The sequence below is a fragment of the Microcebus murinus genome, chromosome 5, assembly GCF_040939455.1.
Source record: "Microcebus murinus isolate Inina chromosome 5, M.murinus_Inina_mat1.0, whole genome shotgun sequence".
Classification (NCBI taxonomy): Eukaryota; Metazoa; Chordata; class Mammalia; order Primates; family Cheirogaleidae; genus Microcebus; species Microcebus murinus.
Genome location: NC_134108.1, coordinates 48,559,360 through 48,580,807, shown reverse-complemented (window position 1 = coordinate 48,580,807; position 21,448 = coordinate 48,559,360). Strand labels below are relative to the sequence as shown.

Below are 21,448 nucleotides of genomic sequence, written 5' to 3'. Positions count from 1 at the left end.
CAGTAGCCATTTAATCCTCTCAACAGTGATATCAGAGTGATCCTGTTAGTATCCCTAATTAAAGAGTAGGAACCAGACTCAGGAACCTATCCCTCACCACACAGCTGGGAGGCAGTGATGAAATCAGTCTGTGTTCTTAACCACTACAGGATGCTGCCTCCTCGATAGAACAAAGAGAAAAAAAATGGATAACCTCAGAGTCCCAAAGAGGTTTGGGTTTGGAAAATGAGGTGCTATCGGAGAGTGAATATGGGCCATGAGTAAAGTATTGTCATCAGTATAACCACTTTACATTTGCAGAGCACTTGTCAAGGGGCTCATTTTACCACACGGAGGAAAACTGACAGCATTCACACACAAATTGGCATAATTAGAACGGAGGGAATCACTGCAAAGGAGCAAAGGCTGTAGTCCCAAGAGGTGACACAGCCCTGCAGGGAGCTACCAACTGAAGCCACTAATATCCTGCCCCATGAAAGTGAAAATATCTTTGCTTGTTTAGAAGGGCGGATGAGCACCAAACCCAGCCCCTCCTCTTTCTCATGTGTATCCGCTTGATAAGCTTCTCATGTAAGGCTGAAACGTGAGACGCTCAGTGCCACGGAAACATTCCTTGTGTGACTTCAGAGTTGATTGGAAGAGAAAGTACAAAGAATTTACATATAATTGCTACAACAAAATGGGCTTTGCCTGACAACCGTGGGAGATGGTGGAGATGGCTGTACTCTCTTGCCTGACCAGTAGCTCCCGCTCTACCAAGGAAAAGGAATGGTGGTAAGCCCCAAAATACTGAGCGGCCTCAGAAAAGACTAGATAAGACTAAATATCTGTAAACCAGCTTGTCACTTCAACAGTTCCATAATCAAAGAGAAAACGTGAAAAAGAAAAACATTTCTTCATAAAAGAAACTGAGCAAAGGCAGGTTCCGTGAACATACACTGGGCCAAACTACTTCTTGTGAATCAGACACAATGAAACTAATTCATTCTTTTTTCCATCTCTGCTGCCCTGGCACTTCCATGGCTTTGTTAAATCTTGGCAGTTTTAAGCAGAATACTCCTGGATGAAGGGCAATGAAGCTGCCAAAAGAAATATTTAATCAAACTTTACAAAATTATCTAATTGCTGCAGAAAGTATCCAAAACTCAGAATCAGCATTTGTGGTATCAGTTCGCATAGCCAAGAATGTCTTAGGTTCCTTACAGATTTATTTTCATTGCTATTTTCTGTGAGTTTGCATAAATTGAATGTGAGCAATACATCAAAGTATTCAGAGAGCAGGGTAAAGTTAATCAGCTTTAAATCACTAATACATAAAACTGTGTTAGTGAAGTATAGGGAATATAATGTGTATATTTTTTCCAAGCATATTTTTAAATAAACTATCAATCAGAAGTTGTGAGCAACTCGAAGAGAACCAAATTGTTAGGCTAACCCATAGCAAATATATGAGTTCTTTAGAAATCCAATTCTCATTTATAAAATGATAATCTGTCTTAAAGAGCAAAAAGTATTTCCAAACACAACAACACCCACACCCTCTTTTGATGCCAGTGACTGAAAATCCCCCACTTCAATCAAAATTGAAGGGTTGATCTAAACCATGCAGCCCAGGGGTGGTATGCCACCAGGGAGCACAGAAGCTCCTCCTGCCTTCCGACCTGACAGCACAGACAGCCAAAAGGCTGTGAATAAAACATGTTCTGCTCTTCCACTGTGCTTTTTCTATTTCTTGCATTTCAGAATGTCCCATTACTACAATGACTCCGCAAATGTAATTTCCATTATTACTGCATAATGCATCCAATATTATTGTTATTATAAAGCATTAAACATTGCTGAATAAGATATGCCACTTTTAGGATTCTAATATCAGCTTTCAACAATTATGGCCCTAAAAATCATGCAAATTATTAGATCAGAATAATTAAGTGCCAATCCTAATACAGTTGGACTAAATAGGGTTTTTGGAGAAAAACAACTGAGCATTAAGTCCCTGTAAACTCTGGAATAAGTGAAGACATTATTCTTGGGTAGAAGAGTCTTGAAGAAGGTAGATGAGACAATCTTCTGGTATCAAAGGTATTAAAGGAGTCCTTCTATCAAAAATTATCCCCTTTCCTTTGTACCTGAAAAATCCAATAAATTGACTTTCACAAAACTCTTTGAAAAAATGAGAATTTTCATTTAACTGGGTTGAGATGTGATGCCATCTGGCAGCTTCCTCACCGTGGGCACAAGTTTATCCCCGTGATCGCCCACCCAGAACTGCAGAGATTCCAGGAAGGGGCAGGAAGGGACTGCCATAACAATGCACCACAGACTGGGTGGTTTAAATAACAGAAATTCATTGTCTCACAGCTGTGAAGACGAGAATTCCAAGATCAAGCATCAGCATGGTTGGTTCCTCCTGAGAGCCATGAGTGAGAATCTGTTCCTGCTTCCTCCTTGCTTCTGGTGGTTTGTTGGCAATCTCAGGCATTTCTTGGCTTTCACATCTCCTGAGTCCTGCTATCATCTTCACATGGTGCTCTCTCTGTGTGTCCGTGTCTGTGTCCAAATTTCCCCTTTTATAAGGACATCAGCCATACTAGATTAGGGCTCACCCTAATGACCTCACTTTAACTTGATTACCTCTGTAAAGACCTGATTCCAAATAAGGTCACATTCTGAGGGACTAAGAGATAGGACTTAAACATGTGAATTTTGAGAGGGACACAATTGAACCCATAGCAGTGTTTGAGGGAGCAATCACAATTGGGCTTTTGCAATATGTTCAGGAGTCAATTCTCAGGGCCAATGCTTAGAAAAAGTGTCCTGTTCCAAAGGCCCAAGGGCCAGCAACCACCTGAGGCAATAATATTACTTTATACAAATCCATAAATGAGCTACAGTATTACAATAGACATGAACCTTTACTGGACACAAGCAATACTCTAAGAAAAATGAATAATAAAGACTTTATTTATCAGAATGTTATTAAAGAAGGGACATTAATTAAAACATGGCATTTGCTGTTAGATTCAGCTTTCCTTTGAAGTTGAAAAGAACCTGGGATAGTCAATGGATTAGGATGAGTAATAAAGAAAATACTAAAAAGGGCAACTAAAGTAAATATTTGTAACTCTTAGATATTGTATTAGTCTGCTATGGCTGTGTCTTAGTCTGTTTGTGCTGCTATAACAAATGCCTTATGCTGGGTGATTTATAAAGAACAGAAATTTATTTCTCACAGTTCTGAAGGTTGAGATGTCCAAGATCAAGGCACTGGCGAGTTTTGTGTCTGCTGAGGGCCTGTTCTTCACAGATGGCACCATCTACATGTCCTCAGTTAGCGGAAGGCATGCAAAGGGTGAAAAGGGGTGGACTCCCTCCCACACCTCTTAATACTGTTGCATTTGGATTAAGTTTCAACATGAAATTTGGAGGAGATAGAAACATTCAAACCATAGCAGACTGAGTAGCTAAAACAACAGAAATTTATTGTCTCACAATTCTAGAGGCTAGAAGTCCAAGAGCAAGATGCCAGCAGGTTTGGTTTCTCCTGAGGCCTCTCTCCTTGGCTTGCAGATGGCTGTCTTGTTGCTGTGTGCCCACATGGCTTTTCTTCTGTGCAGGCACTCCTGGTGTCTCTTCCTTTCCTTCTAAAGACACCAGTCCTATTGGATTAGGGCCATACCCTTATGATCTCATTTAACCTTAATTACCCTCTTAAAGGCTCTATCTCTAAATACTGCCACCTTGGGAGTTAGGGCTTCAACCCATGAATTTAGGGGAAAAGATACAATTCAGCCCAGAAACAGAGATAAAACAGGTATTAATATTTTTGCTATCCTCTCTTTAGGGGCAACCACTATATCCATAAGGAGTTTTAAAATACATCCCTGTTCCTGTTATGGTAGCCTGCAGTTTCTCTTTTATAACTGATGGCTAACTCTGGTTCTAGGTAGTAAAAGTGTAAGCCACAAAATTAATTGGAAGTGAGTCCCAGAGACTGGGTAGATTTTATTTTTAGAGATGACCACACCATTATCCCCCATATCACACGCTTTCCCCTGTGCAGCCTTGACATTCTGCCCATCAAGAGATGAGGTCAACGTTCCCTCCCCTTGGCCAGCTTCACGAGTGTGCAACCTGTATAGTATAGGGCTTTGTGCTTGGTTTAATGCTTTGCTATCACTGTCTTGAAATTCTTAATTATTTTTTAACAAGGGACCCATCATTTTCATTTTGCACTGGGCCTCACAAATTATGTAGCTGGTCCCCTTGAATCTTAATAGGCTATGACTTATCGACTAACAAAGTCTGGTACAAGTGACTCTAGGAGATGTCCTAGCCCAGGTTATAAAAGGTGAAGCAGCTTGTACTTTGCTAACAGGTACATTCACTCTTGAAAACTTTAGCTACTATGCAAGATGTCTGATGGTCCTGAGGCCACCATGCTCTGAGAAAGTCCAAACTAGTCCTTGCAGAGAGACCACAGGAAGAGGCCCTGAGTCAGTATGAAGAGAGATGTGCCTGACCAACTCTCAGCCTTCTTCTGACTGCAACTGCGTAAGAGACCCAGGGCCACCTAGCAAAGCCCTTCCCAAAACTCTGACCCACATAAACCATGGGAAAGCATAAAAGGATCAGTTGTTGTTATTTTAAAAAGCTAAGTTTGGGGCTGAGTCCTTACATAGCAATAGATTACTAGAACAGAGACCAAGTGCTATTTATGTGAATCTTTTTAAAAGTTAAAAGTTACTTGTATTATATCAAATGCTACTATATATTCCGAAGCTGTGAGTTCTAGAAATTAATATATATTCAACCAAAAATATTTTCTTATTATAAAAATAATACATGATTACATAAAATTAAAATCATAGATAAGCAAAAAGAATTAAAATAACTATAATCCAGAGTTTAAAAACATTTTACTCCAGAACTCCTAAACATTTTTCTTTGCCATAAACACACACACAATAAAGATTATTACACATATGAGCATTACTAAAATGCATGTTTTTTTTACAAAATTGAAATTACACTGTGTTTTCAAATCTGCTTTTTAATGTAACAGGCCATGAATATCTTTCCATGTGCATAAATTTCCATCTAAAATTTTCTCTCAAACGAGGTCTCTAAGAGCTTTCATAAACTCTGATGGAGGTGACTGAGGGGCCCAGTGGGGGCAAGGAAGATGTCAAATGGGAGAAGCTCCAGACCTCAGTTCAACAAGAGCAGCACCCCTTTGATCTCTTTTATATATTTGGAATCCCTCACAAATTTTCATTTGAAAAAAGAGCTCTCCTGCTTTAATAAAAAAAAAAGTTTGAAAGCCTCCATATATGCTTTACTTTTTAACATCTTTTATAGTGATTTAAAATTATAACCAATCCTCCTTCTGATGGACATTTAAGTTGTGTTCCCAAATGGATGATGCTACCAACTGATGTGATTAACAAATGTGTCAGCTAAGTCTTTGAATGCCTTCTATTATTTCCTTAAAATAAACCCTCAGAAGTAGAACAGCAGGTTCAAAGTATGGGCACAGTTCATAACTTTTAATAATTTTACAACCCATATCCCCTCCCTGTTCCTGCTCTTGAAGCACTGAGGACAAACCAGGTAGTGCCAAGCTAGGATTCCAGTGCAGACAAACCACAAAAGACTTCTCTGTCACCAGTCCGGTAAACACCCTGTGACACTCTGCAACTTTCCTAAACCCACCTACCCCATGAGATCTGGAGAGTCAGTGGATTAGACAAAAACCTACATGCTATTAATATTTAAAGAAAGAGAAGAAAAAATAATATTTAAAAAGATAAATAAAATAAATAATTTAAAAAATTCCGAATAGTTTCTGCAGAAAAGAAAAAAAATATTTAAAAAGATAAATAAAATAAAATAATAAAAAAGAAAAACAAAATAAATAAATTTTAACTAAATGTATGTTAAATTGTCTTTACATAACTTTTTATTTAAAACATTTTAATAAAAAATGTTTTCATCTACTATTATATAGTAAATCTTTTAAAAAGATAAATCTTTTTTTCTACGCAGAAAATGCATATTAAAGCTTAAAGCTGGCTATTACACTCAGTTATAAAGATAACTAATCATTAATTATCTAAGAGCTAAGAGCCAAAGCTACATAAGCAACTCCAATAAAATGTCGATATTAACCATGCAGCTTATCAGTCACCTGACTCAGAAGGAGGAACTTTCCACTCAGGCTCTAAATGGCCTGCAAACGCAGTGGCTTCCCTCAATATGAGCTGTCTGTTTTTTGGGCCACAGTCATATACTATCAGGCATTTACACATGCCTTTTACAAAATTTCACATTTTGTAAAAGACAAATGGCTGAAAAGAAGTGTGGAAACTGAATTTTGTGATGGAGCTCATCTTTTAAAAATTATTATTTATTTGACCACATCATCTAGTTATTTATGAATATTTTTTAAAATTGAATTATGATCAAATACCTACCACCCCAACAAATCAAGCTATATTCATTCTCCATATTCATTACAGTTTGGGTCAATAGTCAATCCTCATTTAAAAATAATTATATCAATACAACTTCTTCCTGCATTTTAGTTCAATTATGAAAAGTTGTTATTTAAGGATAAAGTAAATCCAGGCTTTTCTGTATCAAGGCTACTTACAGGAAGATATATCTGTACCTACAAAACTAGAAGCTAGAAAGAGAATCTTGTTGTTGTAGAAAAATAGAGCAAATTAATCTATCTTGAATAAATAAGAGGATTAAAAGTCTCCTTGAGAGCCCTAGACTTTAAACACACTAAATCAGTTTTGATTATCATTGTCAACTGGCAGAAATGTACATTACAAGATTTCTGCTATTGCTAGGGAAAAAGAGATGAGGTAGCCCTGCATATTATGAGAAATATAAAGGGTCACTCTAAGCTAATGAACTAATAATAAAAGAAAATATTTTGCATGTAGTAATCAGCTCACAGAAATGACCTCTGCAGGGAACAATATTCTGCAAATGAATTTAAAAGGAAATGAGGAAAACATTTGCAAACAAAGACTGTTTTGTTTTGCTTTGCTTTGCTTTTGCCAGATATTCAGCTTGACCAGAGAATACAACGGGAGGCTGCTGGACAAGAATCGCCTGAGCTGGATAAGGTAATGTACTACGTAGCCCCACAAATCCAAGTTGGGGACAGGTAATGAGTGAGCCGGTGACAAGTGAAGAAGTTCAAGGTCAGCAGGGCTATTGGTAACATACAACAGCAAGGAATCAAGCAGTACAGATCCAGGCAGAATGAAGGCGGCAGCAAGGGACCGAGGGAGGGCAGTCAGGCAGAAAGGCAGGACCAGGGACAGCGCCAGGTGGCTGTTCTGTCTTTATTTCCACCCCACTTCCCTGGGCAGCTGAAAACATCGGTCATTCTCTGACCTTAACTTCAGAACCCGGTGCCTTAAAGTTACATCACCTGGTTAATTTATTTTTCTCACCTGATTGTATTTATGCAAGTGTTCTAATGTATTTCTGGAAAGAGGACATAAAACATATACAACTATAAATCACTCCTAAATGAACAGATGTATAAACAAATAAACAAGTAAGCACTCAAATAAAATGTTCTTTAGGAAGACACGTGCTTGAGGTTCCAGGGGAGAATCTCTGCCCTTAGATGTTGAGACCGGGTCAATCTCAGAACATGCTGGAGCCAGCAATGTAACTGAGGCCACGTTAAACGTAGAGGGACACAAAATAAACTCACTCGGTATTTAGTTTTTGTTTTTGCTTTCAACATATCCTGAATCCTAAGTGAGAAGAAATACTGTCCTGGGGAGAAAAATGAAAGGATTTGCAAGAAGTGGGGCCAAGTGTTAGAAGCAGAAATCAAAGGAGATGAGGGGACACTAAGAGGTCTCAGGACATGTGTGTGCACACATGCGTGCACACGGACACACACAGTTGAAGAATGCAACTTTGAAAAAATGCATAAGAAATTATCTTCAACACTTAGCCTAGCCTCACCTCAGACCTTAATATCTCCCTAACAAATCAACCTCCAGCTCTGACAACGCTCTGACAATTCCCTGGCCAGTAGTTTGTGATGTGAACCCCAGTGCCACAGTTAACACCATCACAACCCACACTAGATCTGTCAGGGCCGCCTTGATCTCCTCCATTTCTGGACCCTGTATGGCAGGCGTCCTCAAGCTACGGCCCTCGGGCCACATGTGGGTGTTTTTGCCCGTTTGTTTTTTTACTTCAAAATAAGATATGTGCAGTGTGCATAAGAATTTGTTCATAGTTTTTTTTAAATTATACTCTGGCCCTCCAACAGTCTGAGGGACAGTGAACTGGCCCCTTGTTTAAAAAGTTTGAGGACCCCTGCTGTACGGAGTTCTAGAAAAGTAGATGGCGTGGTTTTCACTCAGGTGTTGGTATGTCGATTACCTTACCTGAGCTATAAGTTCCTTCAGGACAGGAACCTCACTCCTCTTTGGGTGTCAAGCTTCTACCAGAAGTCCTGGCACACAGTAGGTGCAACATCCTAGCAGACAACAAGTCCTGCTCATTCTGCCTCCCTAACCCTCGGCCCCGCGTCAAGGGCTGGAAGTTAGGAATGAGAGCAGCTATGGATTCCGTCATGCCCTGGGCACACACACTGTGTCAGGGTCTTGATTTTCAACGCAAAGTCCTATTGGGTGGCACTGCTCAGAAGACACAGGCATCAGGACCAGCTGGAGGGCTTGTGAAAACACAGTTTCTGATTCAGTAGGTCTGACGTGGGGCCTGAGTATTTGTACTTCTAATGGGAGCCCCGCTGATGGTTGGTCCAAGGGCCACACTTTGAGAATCCCTGGACGTGGCTGATGGCACTGGGTGAGCTTCTCGTGGTGAGAGTGCACAGGACTGTTAGCCTCAGCACAGGCTGGTTTCTTCCCCTTCTCATGAGCAGATGCAGAAAGTATCTCCATGTTGGCAATCTTTGACTTTGGAAGGCATATGGTGGTTTTCTAACCAGTTTCTTAACTATGATAGAATTAGGTTAGAGTTTCCTTAACACATTGCCAAGGTTTCAGGGAGACTTAATATCTCCTAGAGCTATGTACAAAAATGTGTTTGTGCACATAAGTGCTTTTCCAAGAACAGTGGTGGTGCCCAAGGGCCTTGGCTCTGGGGCAGATGGCCCCACCACGAGAATCTGGGGCAGGTTGTTTAGTCTCTCAGGGACTCAGAGGAAAACAATAGGACCCAAATGATAGGGCTGTTTTGAGGTTAAACAAAGAATAAATGCATAGCACCTAACACAGAGTAAGAGCTCCATCACTGTTAGCTGTTAGCTGTTTTCACCAATTCTCCATAAGGCCCATCCAAAATATTAATATCATCTGATTTAAGCTAATATCAAAATGTGCCTTCTGTGCTTCAAAGCAGCTATGTTTTGGGAAATGACTCACAGGCAAAATTACAATTTGGTACAAGAAACAAACGGAGGTGTTTCAAACATGATAGTCAAAAGCCATCTATAATACAGCACATTGGCAGGTGAATTTGAAGACAGAGTTTCTTCAACTGCATTTTCATCTGACAAGAGGCAAAAGTGGTATACTTCCTATGCCTTATCCTGGACCATAAGCTTCATGAAGGCTGATCAATTATTTATTTTTGTATACTCAGCCTCTAGCACACTGCCAGGCCCTTGATGCTCAAAAATGTTTGATAGATGGATAGGTGGGTGGATGGATGAAGGATGTATGAACAGACAGATGGAGGGATGGAAGGATGGATGATGGATATGTGGATGGTTAAATGGACCCCCCCCAGGTTCTGGGTTATGGAAGATTAGAGCCAGTAGGGACTTTGTGAACATCTAGTCCAACTTTCTCATTTTACAGATAAGGCCAAATGATACACTCAAGATCACAAAGTAATTAATTAGTGACAGAGATTCCACATCTCAAACATCACTTCTCTGCTCTGAGTCCTAGATATGTGCACAAACACATACACACACACCCACACACACACCCACACACACACACACACACACACACACACAGCTTTGAGGCAAGTCTACAACTCTAAGCCTCATTCTCCTTGGGAGTTAAAGACTAACCAGGTGGTCACATTAAGGATGACTATGATATCTTAGAAAAAGGCACTGTTCCTTTCTTCTCCCAGTATCCCTCTCTGCCAAGAATTTCTTTGTACCAGAAGTACCCAAAAAAGCACAATCTGGTGTTTTCTAAATTTACTTCTGATCAATACCAGTTTGCACATTAATATAAACTCAGATCCTACAAAATGCACTAAGAAATGCATTTTATAAAATAAGGAAAATAGCAACATATACTATCATTTAGGTTAAAGGGAGTACAGCAGAGTTGCTTGCCCATGTAACCTTTCTTCCTTCTTCCTCAATAACAAAGCCCTGATTTCTAGCTGGCAACCATGGTACCTAGATAAAAGACTATACTGTATAGTCTCTGTATGCCATGTGGCCGTGACTAACATCTGACTGATAAGATATAAGTAAAAGTGTCATGTGAGATTTCCAGGAATTTTCCTTAAAGGAAAAGGCTGTATTTAGTGCTTCCTCCATCTTTTTGCCTGGAATGAGGATGTCATGGCTGGAGCTCCAGCAGCGATATTGGACCATGAGAAGAAGGATTACACACTAGGGGTGGAGGGAGAGAAAATTGGATGAAGCTTGGGTCCCTGATAACTGTGGAGTCTCCACACAAGACTTATACTCCCTACCTCCAGATTTCTTTTATGTAAGAGGAAGAAACTTTTTCTATTTTTAAACCAATGTTATTTTTCTTTCACATGCAACTCAACCTAATCTTAAATACATTCGACATATTCTAGTATTCCTGGCTACTTATTAAGAGTCGTTTTTGCCTCTAAGCTGGTGTTTTATAAAAAAAAAAAAAAATGGTGTCCCTACTGGAAAAGTTATGCAGAATTGAAAGCTTCTGAGAAGTGGTTGGTAGATGTGTAATAGACCAACAATCCACGTCTATTAAAAGTTAAAGTTCCCACCTAAACATTCACTCTCCTTACTTAGCACTTCTGAATCAGTAAGTAACTTTCTAATTCTGCGGTCTCTATTCTTCCTCTAGATTCCTATGTACTTCCTTCTTGCCTCCCTTTACTCTGCTCTGGGACCACAGCAATTCCCGCCACTCTACACTATCCCTCCTCTCTTAGTCTTGCAATCTAGAATACTTAACAAAACTGGGCTGCAAAATTACACTTGGTCAGTTCCTTTAGTCTCAAAAAATCTATTAATAAGTTTGATCCATCATGTTAATGAAGTCAGGTCTCTTCTTTACCTACTCTACATATCTGAAATTCTATAATATACTTAAGAAGCCAGATACTGACATTATTTTGAGCAGCCAATGGATTTTAATGAAGGCACAGATTTTTTTTTTTTAAGAAACAGAGCAAAATTTAATCAGAACCTCAAGTAGAACAAGAAAGTAAAGATATACTTAGTCTCCTAACATTCCCATAATAACATTCACTTTAGACAATTTTAAGTTAGATGTGTCGTCTTTCACCTGCAAAACAAATGTAAATTACAATTGGGGCAGATCTAGATTTTGCAGAGCTTATTTCATTTGAGGAACCCTATTTTTGAAAAAAGAAATACAAAATTATAAATATACCTAATATAGAATTAGGTGCAGGTCTTGGGAGGGAACTGTAGCCCATGCAAAGGACAGACCCTAAAGCTTGAGTTTCATTAACCTCATGGCAAAGTCACCTCTGCTCATAATCAAGACATATATACAAGGCCCAGCTCAAGGGAAAAGAAAGGCTTAAGTGAAAGCAAAATATAAACAGATGTATGGCTAAAAGCCAGAAAATAAGAAAAAAACCTGCAAGAAAAAATTCAGGCAGCATTACTTTTTAATTTTCTATTAAATTTATGTAGCAATTATAATGAGAGAGGAAAAACTTTACACACAAAAAAATAAGTACCTGATTATAACATATACATATCTCCTATACGATAACCAAACAAACATGCTAGATATACTCAGGTATAGATTAGATCTAAAAACCTCTTAGTAAAAATGCATAGACAGTAACTTGCAGAAATAACCATTCATTGGCTTTCACTGGATATTGTTTAAAAGCCTTTAACATTTGCTTTAGATGTGCTATTCCACAAAACACATGCTTAATCTTTTGACCTTGTATCTACTGGTAACAACAAACTAATACCCAATTTTAATTAAGCACTTGCTATGTGCCCAGCCAAGCAGTGTGCTAAGCACTTCACATGGAATGCCTCAATTCACCCTTAAACGAGCAAATAAAACAGGTTCTTTTTTTATCCCCATGTTACAGATGGGGAAACCAAGGCCTAGAAAGTTCACACAGCTTGTGAGAGGTGAAGCCAAGACCAATTCCATAGAAACCTTAGATTCAGAGAGGTTAAACAATCAACCAACATGTAGTAAGTGGCAGAATGAGGATTCTAACTGGGTCTGAATTCAAAACAAGTGTTCTTACACCATGTTCTTACACCCCCACAATATTAAAGGACAAAAGCACAAAACACAATATTGTTGAAAGTTTCTGACTTTACAGTTCTTTTGGTAAAAATGACAGGAAAAAAGCAAATGTGCGGTATTTATTCATCGAATACATCTGTTGAGCTGCTAGCACTTGCTGCCATTCCTGGGGCAGAAAGGACAGCAATCAGGCCTGGCTTCAAACAAGGCACACACATTTCAACAGTTGTAGCTTATTAGGTCTTTAGACCTGGTATCCCCAACCCCTTGTTCCATGTACTTTTTCTAGAGTAGTGGCATTAATTTCATAGCTTCTCAGCTATGCAGCAAGCAGCATAATTTGGGGCTGGGACATTTTCTTTACTAATTCACGTTTTATAAAATTCCATCTAAATTAACACAATTACATAAGAAAAAAGTGACCATCTTCATATGTAAATGCTGGAATAAATGCCATTAAGCCCCCATTCCTGCTACAGAGGGGCTTCCTCCCACCAATTCATCCCCCTCCATACCAGAAGTGGATTTTGCTATTCCCTTTAAAGCCTAGATTCTGGTAAAGTCCAACTGTAAGAAGCCAGGTCTACAGACAACATCATATCACATGTTAAATTGCCAAAAAAGGCCGGGCGCTGTGGCTCACGCCTGTAATCCTAGCTCTTGGGAGGCCGAGGCGGGCGGATTGCTCAAGGTCAGGAGTTCAAAACCAGCCTGAGCAAGAGCGAGACCCCGTCTCTACTATAAATAGAAAGAAATTAATTGGCCAACTGATATATATATAAAAAATTAGCCGGGCATGGTGGCGCATGCCTGTAGTCCCAGCTACTCGGGAGGCTGAGGCAGGAGGATCGCTTGAGCCCAGGAGTTTGAGGTTGCTGTGAGCTAGGCTGACGCCACGGCACTCACTCTAGCCTGGACAACAAAGTGAGACTCTGTCTCAAAAATAAATAAATAAATAAAAAAAAAAATAAATTGCCAAAAAGATAAAAACTTATTTGAGGCCTAACATACCAAGAAACAAGCATATGACACCCCAGCCTCACCCCAAGCTTCTCCATTTCTAGAAAAGGAAAACAATTTGGGAAGCTGTTTGTTTCTGTTTATAAAAATAAGATATGGCAACTGTTAAAAATTAGCAAAGTACAAAAAGGTACAAAGAAAAAGAAAATAATTTTCCAAAATCCCAGTCCCAAGAGGAAATGACTATTAACATTTTGGTTATATTTCTTGCAGTATTTTATTTACTTTAGAAAATAACTGAGATACAATAGTATATATAATTCTGAAATCTGTTTCTGGTAAGGTTTTCGGTTTTTCTGTTTTCTTTTTTCATTTTAAAAGGCTATCTGTTTAATACTCGTTACCAGCTTCCTATATTTCAGGCAAAGATCACTTCGACATCTTGACTTGAGTGTTCCAGAGATGTCTGCAAATAGCCCAAGCTTCTCTTTGGTGTAATTCAGCAGGCTATCCTAGGATTTTTTGATCCCATAGTAGTGAAGATGTGCCCACACAATTTAACCTACATAGAGTTATATGACATGAGAGCTGACCTTCCTAAAAAATATGATTGTCATTGCATTTTTATACTAATATTAATTGAGAAACTGTAATTTTTTTTTCATTTTTCATAACATCCACTGAGTCACACCTGGCAATCTTTGAATTGTATGAGCAGGAAAGATTACAAATTCAAAAGGAAGGAAGGGATGCAGCACCTATGGAGGAGTGAAGGAGTCATCTAACATTTATACGATGCTAAAAGCCTCGTTCACTTGACAAGAAGGAGGCAGAAGAAGAGGATATGAAGGGGAGGAGTGGGATGGGTAGTGTGAGGACTTCTGGCGAGATTTCTCCTCTCTGACTGCCCTAAAACTTCCCTTATTCCCACAATAGAGGAAATAGCAGGACGGCTGCTGAACAGCTGAAGTGAAAGATACTTTTAGTACTTTGTGTGGCAAATGATGATCCTTTGAAAATGATCCAAAACTATACACTTCTAACTGAATCAAAGAGATCAATACATATAATGGATTTTTTTAAAGTGTGTGTGTTGGCCCAGAACAGAGATAGTGGAGGTAATCATTAAAGTTTTATGGGTTGTCAACCAGGGAGAGACTTTGTCATTTTGCTTGATTTTGGTGGTGGCTGTTTTTATGATTTTTTAATTGAGGTTTCTAGGATTCCTTATCCTCTTACTCATCTTCCTTCTTTAAAAGAATTGTTGATGCCTGGGAAGCTTTAGCCATGAGGCAATGCAGTCTTATTGGAGCTGGGGGAATTTTCCAAATGGCATTTTTTTCAATGGAAACCAAGGGTAGAATGCAGCTTCCCCAAGTGCATACACCATTATTGAGCTTAGCAGCCAGCCTGTTGCTAACCTGTCACCATGAACACCTTCCCTAAATAAAATGCACGCTCTGTATTTCAGGGAGCGGATATGGTTTCAGGCAGACACTTTTCAGGCACCAAGAAGAGCTCTGAAGCAAGTTAAGTGGAATGAGAATCACTGCCTCACAGCCTAACAGCTTCTTTCCTGGATATGATAACATTAGAACTTCCTGGAAAGACAAATCTCTTACCGACACTATATTATTAACAGCAGGTTTAAGTTACTCTAAGTTCCTTAAGTGCTAATGAGTCTCATACCAGTGTTTTCTGTAAACATCTTAAAGGAGATGAATGTTTTCTAATTGTCTTGTTTTACATGAGGGGAGGAAGAACAAAATCATCTTGTTATTCCGAAGGGCAGTACCCATATTTCGTTACCTAACTTTAGTCCTGCAAGTGGATGTTTCCACTAATGAGTTCATGCTAAAGACAGCTTCCTAATATCTCAGTTAAGAGCATACACTTTCAATTTGCTTCCAAAAAACCGAATGTGATGAACAAGGCTGTACCAATTATAAGATTCTTGATCTATGTGCTGGAAATTTTCATCCACACAGACATATTTGAACTTGAAAAAACAATACACAGGGAAGGATTAACAAAAGAGAGTCCATAGTCTATGTAAAAAATCTCCAGGAGTTCAAGACCAGCATGAGCAAGAGCAAGACTCTAGCTCTACCAAAAAATAGAAAAAATTAGCTGGGCACAATAGCACGTGCCGGTAGTCCTAAATACTCAGGAGGCTGAAGCAGGAAGATCACTTGAGCCAAGGAGGGTGAGGTTGCAGCGAGCTATGATGATGCCACTGCACTCTATCCCGGACAAAAAAGTTGAGATCCTGTCTCCAAAAAAATTTTTTAAATAAAAAATTCTTTATAGTCTACATTTTTAAGTCAATTTTCAGTTATCTGTGGGATCATTTCCAAACCCACATTCAAAAGTAGTTATAAGTACACAGTTCATAGCTAAATATCAAGTATTTATTGGGAGTTATCTATAATTTGGATTAACAGGATCCATGGAGGAAAATAAATAAGTGCAAAAATAGATTTCATTGTTTGTGGGGAATATGACATATGTCCATTTTCTACACAAAAACTCAGTTCAAATTTGTTTATAGCAAGCCCCAGAGGAATTTTTAAATGCTTTAGGAATGAATATTCTTTTTTTAAATGAATTATTAAATAGACCTTTTAAATGTTTTGTGCTGTAGCTTTAATTTTATTACAGTGGGATTTGACCTTTCTCCTTTTCAAAAAAAATAATTTTATAAATATTTATAAATTATTTATAATTTATAAATAAATATAGCTATTTATAAAATTATTATAAATTATAATTTTATTATAAAATTCATAATTTGTGTTAATGGTAACATAAACAATGACTGTAAAAATACAACTAAGAGAGAAATATATAAAAAAGTAAAAGGCCCTCCTGCCTACCCACACTTTAACTTTGGGTAGCACCTATAGATGCTACAGCCATTGCTAAAATGCCAAGGCTGACTAATGTCAGCTTCTCCAACACTGACTATGATCAATCTTCAATCTTTTTAATGGTTGCTTGTCCAATATTTTTAATGAACTGTGTCTACTCTCTCAAGAGATCTTAGCCTTGAATTGTCCACCTTCCATAATGCTTCCAGAATTATCTACCTAATTTTAAGTCTCATTTTATAAGTCCCTTGCTTAAAGGGCCCTGATGGCTCTCTGCAGCCACAAAATAAATTCAGAGGCATGTAAGGCCTCACCAGCTGGCTCACAGCCTCCGTTTCTTACCCCGTGCCCTTGCTGTCTCCACAGATCATTCTTTGTGCTGGCCAGGCTGACTTTTTTACCTTTCTCGGAATCTGCCATCCTCTTTTTCACCTCTGTGCCCTTGCATTTACTATTTCCCCTCCCTTCCTCTGCCTTGGATAAACTGCTCAACTTCCCAGAGCCACCTCGATTATCACCTCCTCTGTGCCCTCTTCCTGACTCCCCAAGAAAAATGAGCTACATCTCTTCTGCTTCTCTTGTGGTGGCACTGAGTACATTATTATAATACATAATTTTTGTATAAATGTCTGCCTCATCTCATTGACTACAATGTCCTTAAGGGCAAGGGTCTTCACCATTGATTCCCTGTCCTTGGTAGAGATCCTGATTTATAGGAGGCCTTCAAAAAGTGTTTACAGAATACATAAATAGTTTTCAATATTACCCAGCAAAAGCAAACAACAAGAAAAACCCAGTCTCTCTTCTTCATCTATAGCATTAAGTAGGAAATACTTGATAGTAGTCAGTACACAGCAAGCATTAACAACCTATGGCCGAGCCACACAAGGAGAGCACGCCATGAAACTCTGCAGGTGGCACATCCACAGCCTCAGCCAAAGCAGTAAAGAAGGCAAACCATGCCCGAGTGTTTCTCCTTCTTGCCTTCCTTCTGCATTCCTCTCTCCCCTCCTGTGACTTCCCACCACAGCCAGATGCCCTCTGGCTGGCCAAGGCCCCTTATCATAAAACATGGAACACCACACCATATACAGAAATTCCTCCCTGTTCCGCCTCGGCCAACCTCAATCCCCTTAGCCAAGTATCACGCAACATCTAAGTGAGAAACCAGTAGGATTACATGACTTAAGTCGTTGATACTTGGGCAAGATTAAACTCAACCTCCCAGAGAGGAATGTCTTCTTCAAAGATTGCCTAATTAACCCAAATGAATCTAACTGGTACAATACAAGGAAGAGTATGTTTATTGGGAGGCCTTCCAGAGGTCCCTTGGACTTGCTGAGTCATAAGATACCACCAGTCCCACCATGCTAAGGAGATGGATTCAGCAGCTAGACCCCCCATTTCTGAAAGGTTGCCAACACCTGACCCTTCTGCAGGGCTTTCTCAGCATGCTCCTAAAATTGTAATTGCTCAATATATATGTAGTGAAAAAAAATCATTAAAAAACCAAATATTAATAGAATTAGGGCAAGGAGAACAGGAGAAAAAAGGTCAAAAGAAGGGTGGTAGATGAAAAAGCATGACAATATTGGAGGGATCACATGAAAGAGATGGCATTGGCATCCACACAAAGAGCCTACTAAAAGAATCAGAAATGTCCCCATTCCAGCATTTTTTTCTATTCAAATGTCTTCCACTTAAACTCGGGTGCCTGATACCACATTAGCTTTAAAAAATTACAAAAGACTGAGAAGGTAAAAAAAAACAAAAACCCAGAGCACTTTTCTTCATGAAATTATGAAAGCCTAACAAATAGATGGAAATGCCTCTGCTCTTCCTTCACTTTTCACGACATGAGTGTCTATCCCCCATTCGATCTTATTTCCAGGGCAGCCATTCCTCTTAGAGCCACACATGCTGAGATCAAAGGACAGAGAGGCTGTTACATAGAAGACTAACATTACAGGGAGAAGAGTTGGAAAGGGCTCAAACTTCATTATATAAAAGAATAATTTCAAGGAATAAAAACCGTTTCTAGAGTAAGCTGAAGCCAAAAATAGTAGCTACTTTAAACCTCATTTTAGGAGCTTGAGGGATGTTATGCCCTTCCATGCAGTTGCCTAGGGAACAGGATTCATTTATCCTTTGCTGTCCAATAATTTCTTGGAAATTGCTACCCTATATTAAATCTATGATTGTTAAATTCACTATACATGGAGAAGCCCTCAAAAAATGCAGTTTAAGTTATAGTAAAGGAATCTTTGTCAGGAAGATATTATAGAAAGCTAAAGCTCCTTTAATATCTCTTGCTGTCCCAATAAATTAACACTCTCCTACTTGGATAGGAGATTTTCTTATCCATGATATCTTATTCTTCATCTTGATTCCTGAATGTAGAGTGTTCTTATAAATAAGTGAATTTGTCTTGATTAAAAACATTTATCTTGCATGTCAAAAACTATAAATAGGAAGACTCTGGGCTGAACTAAAACATGCAAAATTATTCTGACTTAACCCCAGACATTCAAAAAAGAATATTCTTGATAACAGAATGTGTAAGAAGCAAAAAGAATGATGCTTGGCTTTCTTCACATGATAAATTTTCTTCAAATTTTGCCCAACCAAGAAAAGTTTGGGAAACTGTCATGGGGAGCCTTATTCAACATGCCATCAATGATATTAGCACATTGTTTTTTAGTAAAAACAACACCGCTGGCTAAATTCCTACCCTTTCTACTTTCTGTAATTCTTTCAGGCCAATCCCACTTGATATCTTCTTTCAGGCCAAGGTCGTGACTGCATGGGCAAGCTGAGTCTGTCATTTCTGGCTCCCTTGTGCTAACTGGAGAAAGCGCATTCTGAGAGCTCCCTCTCCAGCAAGTAGAATATTCCTTCTGTTTCTGTTCCTTGCTAATGCCTTTGGCTTCTCTACACATTATCACCTTTTACAAGGACACTAGAAGAGGCTAAACTTTATCTCTGTACTTTCCTCTTTGAAACGGCTTGTGTTAAAATCTAGATTGGGGGAGAAACTGAGAGCAATAGCTAAAGAGGTGATAATAAGTTATTTGGCAAGTTTCATTTTCTATGAAATTTTAAGAACCTGGCTGTACTAGGCCTGAGACCAGAGACTTTGGCCTCAAACACAATTCTTTAGTGGAACATCTCAGATATCATAGCCATTAGCTGAATAGCAAAATCTCAATTAAACGGAATTTAACCACAAGAGAAAAATTCTTACTTGTCAAAAAGCACTATCTTGGATACTGTGTGGCTTAAAAATACACCCAAATAACTTTTTTTCTGCAGATCAGTTTTAAGGGTATTGAATTATACCATTTCTACGTTCAGGTATGTTTAGATACACAAATACTTACCATTGTGTTACAATTTCCTACATTCCATACAGTAATATTCTGTATAGGTTTGTAGCCTAGGAGCAATAGGCTATATTATCTAGGTTTGTGTAACACATTCTATATGTTCATGCAACAACGACATCGCCTAATGGTGTATTTCTCAGAACATAGCCCCATTGTTAAGCAATGCATGACTGTACCTCACTTTGCTCACTCTGTTTTATTCATTAGGGCCCATTCCTGACTGTTGTAGGTTCCTGTAGAATACTGGATCAAGACGTTTGAACACTGAAGTGCATTAATGGCGAAAACAAAGTTAATCAACACAATCTTATCAATTTTAACTTTCAAACTGGTAATGTACACTTATTATTTTATTTGAGAATATTCTTGTACAGAAGATGAGAAGTTAAATGGGATACATGAAATTCACATGTACTAAGTATAGATAAGTAACTTATAAGACATATTAGGTATAAATAAAATAAGTACTACATATGTGTGCTAAGCAGAGAAAGTGATAGAGCTGCTGAGTAAACACTAAAATTGCCACTAAACATTAAATATACATGAAGTATATGAGTTCCTCAATATTAATGAGGTCTTCAATTGAATAGCCATTAATGACACCCATTCTGACCTCCCCGATACTTTGCTGGATAAAATCATAGCTGCTGATAGGCTAACTGGTGAGCTTGTAGTGTGACCAGATGCACTTGTCCCGGCGTCTCTGCAGTTGAACCTCCTTGCTGTATGCATCAGCTCTGGTCCTTTGGCCAATCAGCATGGAAAGCTGATGAGAGAAGAGGAGAGGGAGGAAGACTGGCCCACCAAGTAGGACTCATGCAGTGGGATCCCTCTACCTGCCTGTACCCGATCCTAAGTACATTAACTTATTCCACTTCTCTCCCCTTAAATCCCAGTGTGTGTTTTTTAATTGATTCAACAAACCATGTGATTCAAGCATCTTAATTTGTCATCCATAACCTGTGGGACAGCTTACCCAGTGGTATTTGTGGAGGCCTTGTTGCATCAAGGTAATTTCCCAAATGGCAAAACTCATCAGTGTTTCTTAAGCCTGCATACTGACTGCTAACTGTCTGCCACCAAGGGCCAAGAGAAAAATAAATAAATGACAAGTGGCTACCAATCATTAATGGGGAAATTTGAAGCAGTCAATCCTGTATAGTCTTTTTTTATTTTTACTTTTTTGAGACAGAATCTCACTGTGTTGCCCATGCTAGAGTGCCATGGCGTCAGCCTAGCTCACAGCAACCTCAAACTCCTGGGCTCAAAGCAATCCTTCTGCCTCAGCCTCCCGAGTAGCTAGGACTACAGGCATGCACCACCAAGCCTGGCAAATTTTTTCTATGTATTTTTAGTAGTCTGGCTAATTTCTTTCTATTTTTTTAGTAGAGACAGGGTTCTCGCTCTTGCTCAGGCTGGTCTAGAACTCCTGAGCTCAAACAATCCACCCGCCTCAGCCTCCCAGAGTGCTAGGATTACAGGCATGAGCCACCATGCCCGGCCAGTCCTCCATAGTCTTATGTCTTGGTTTCATGTGGTCTTTGTTGTGGTTTTATGTTTCCTACACATAAATAGTCATGCTTTCTTCTGGTAAAATTAGCTCAAATCATTAAATTAGGGATATTGGTATTTCACAAAGTTCCACAAAGAATATGGCGGTCTATAAAGGGGGCTATGACCACAGGATGCCCAGCCAGCTGAGCAAGTTTCAATACCA

General features: G+C 38.9%; 1 protein-coding gene across 2 annotated transcripts in view; it reads right to left on the bottom strand.

Moving 5' to 3' along the window:
- Positions 1 to 21,448, bottom strand: part of METTL24 (methyltransferase like 24) — a 102,570-nt gene that overhangs the window by 12,134 nt on the left and 68,988 nt on the right. The gene's annotated exons all lie outside the window — the stretch shown is intronic.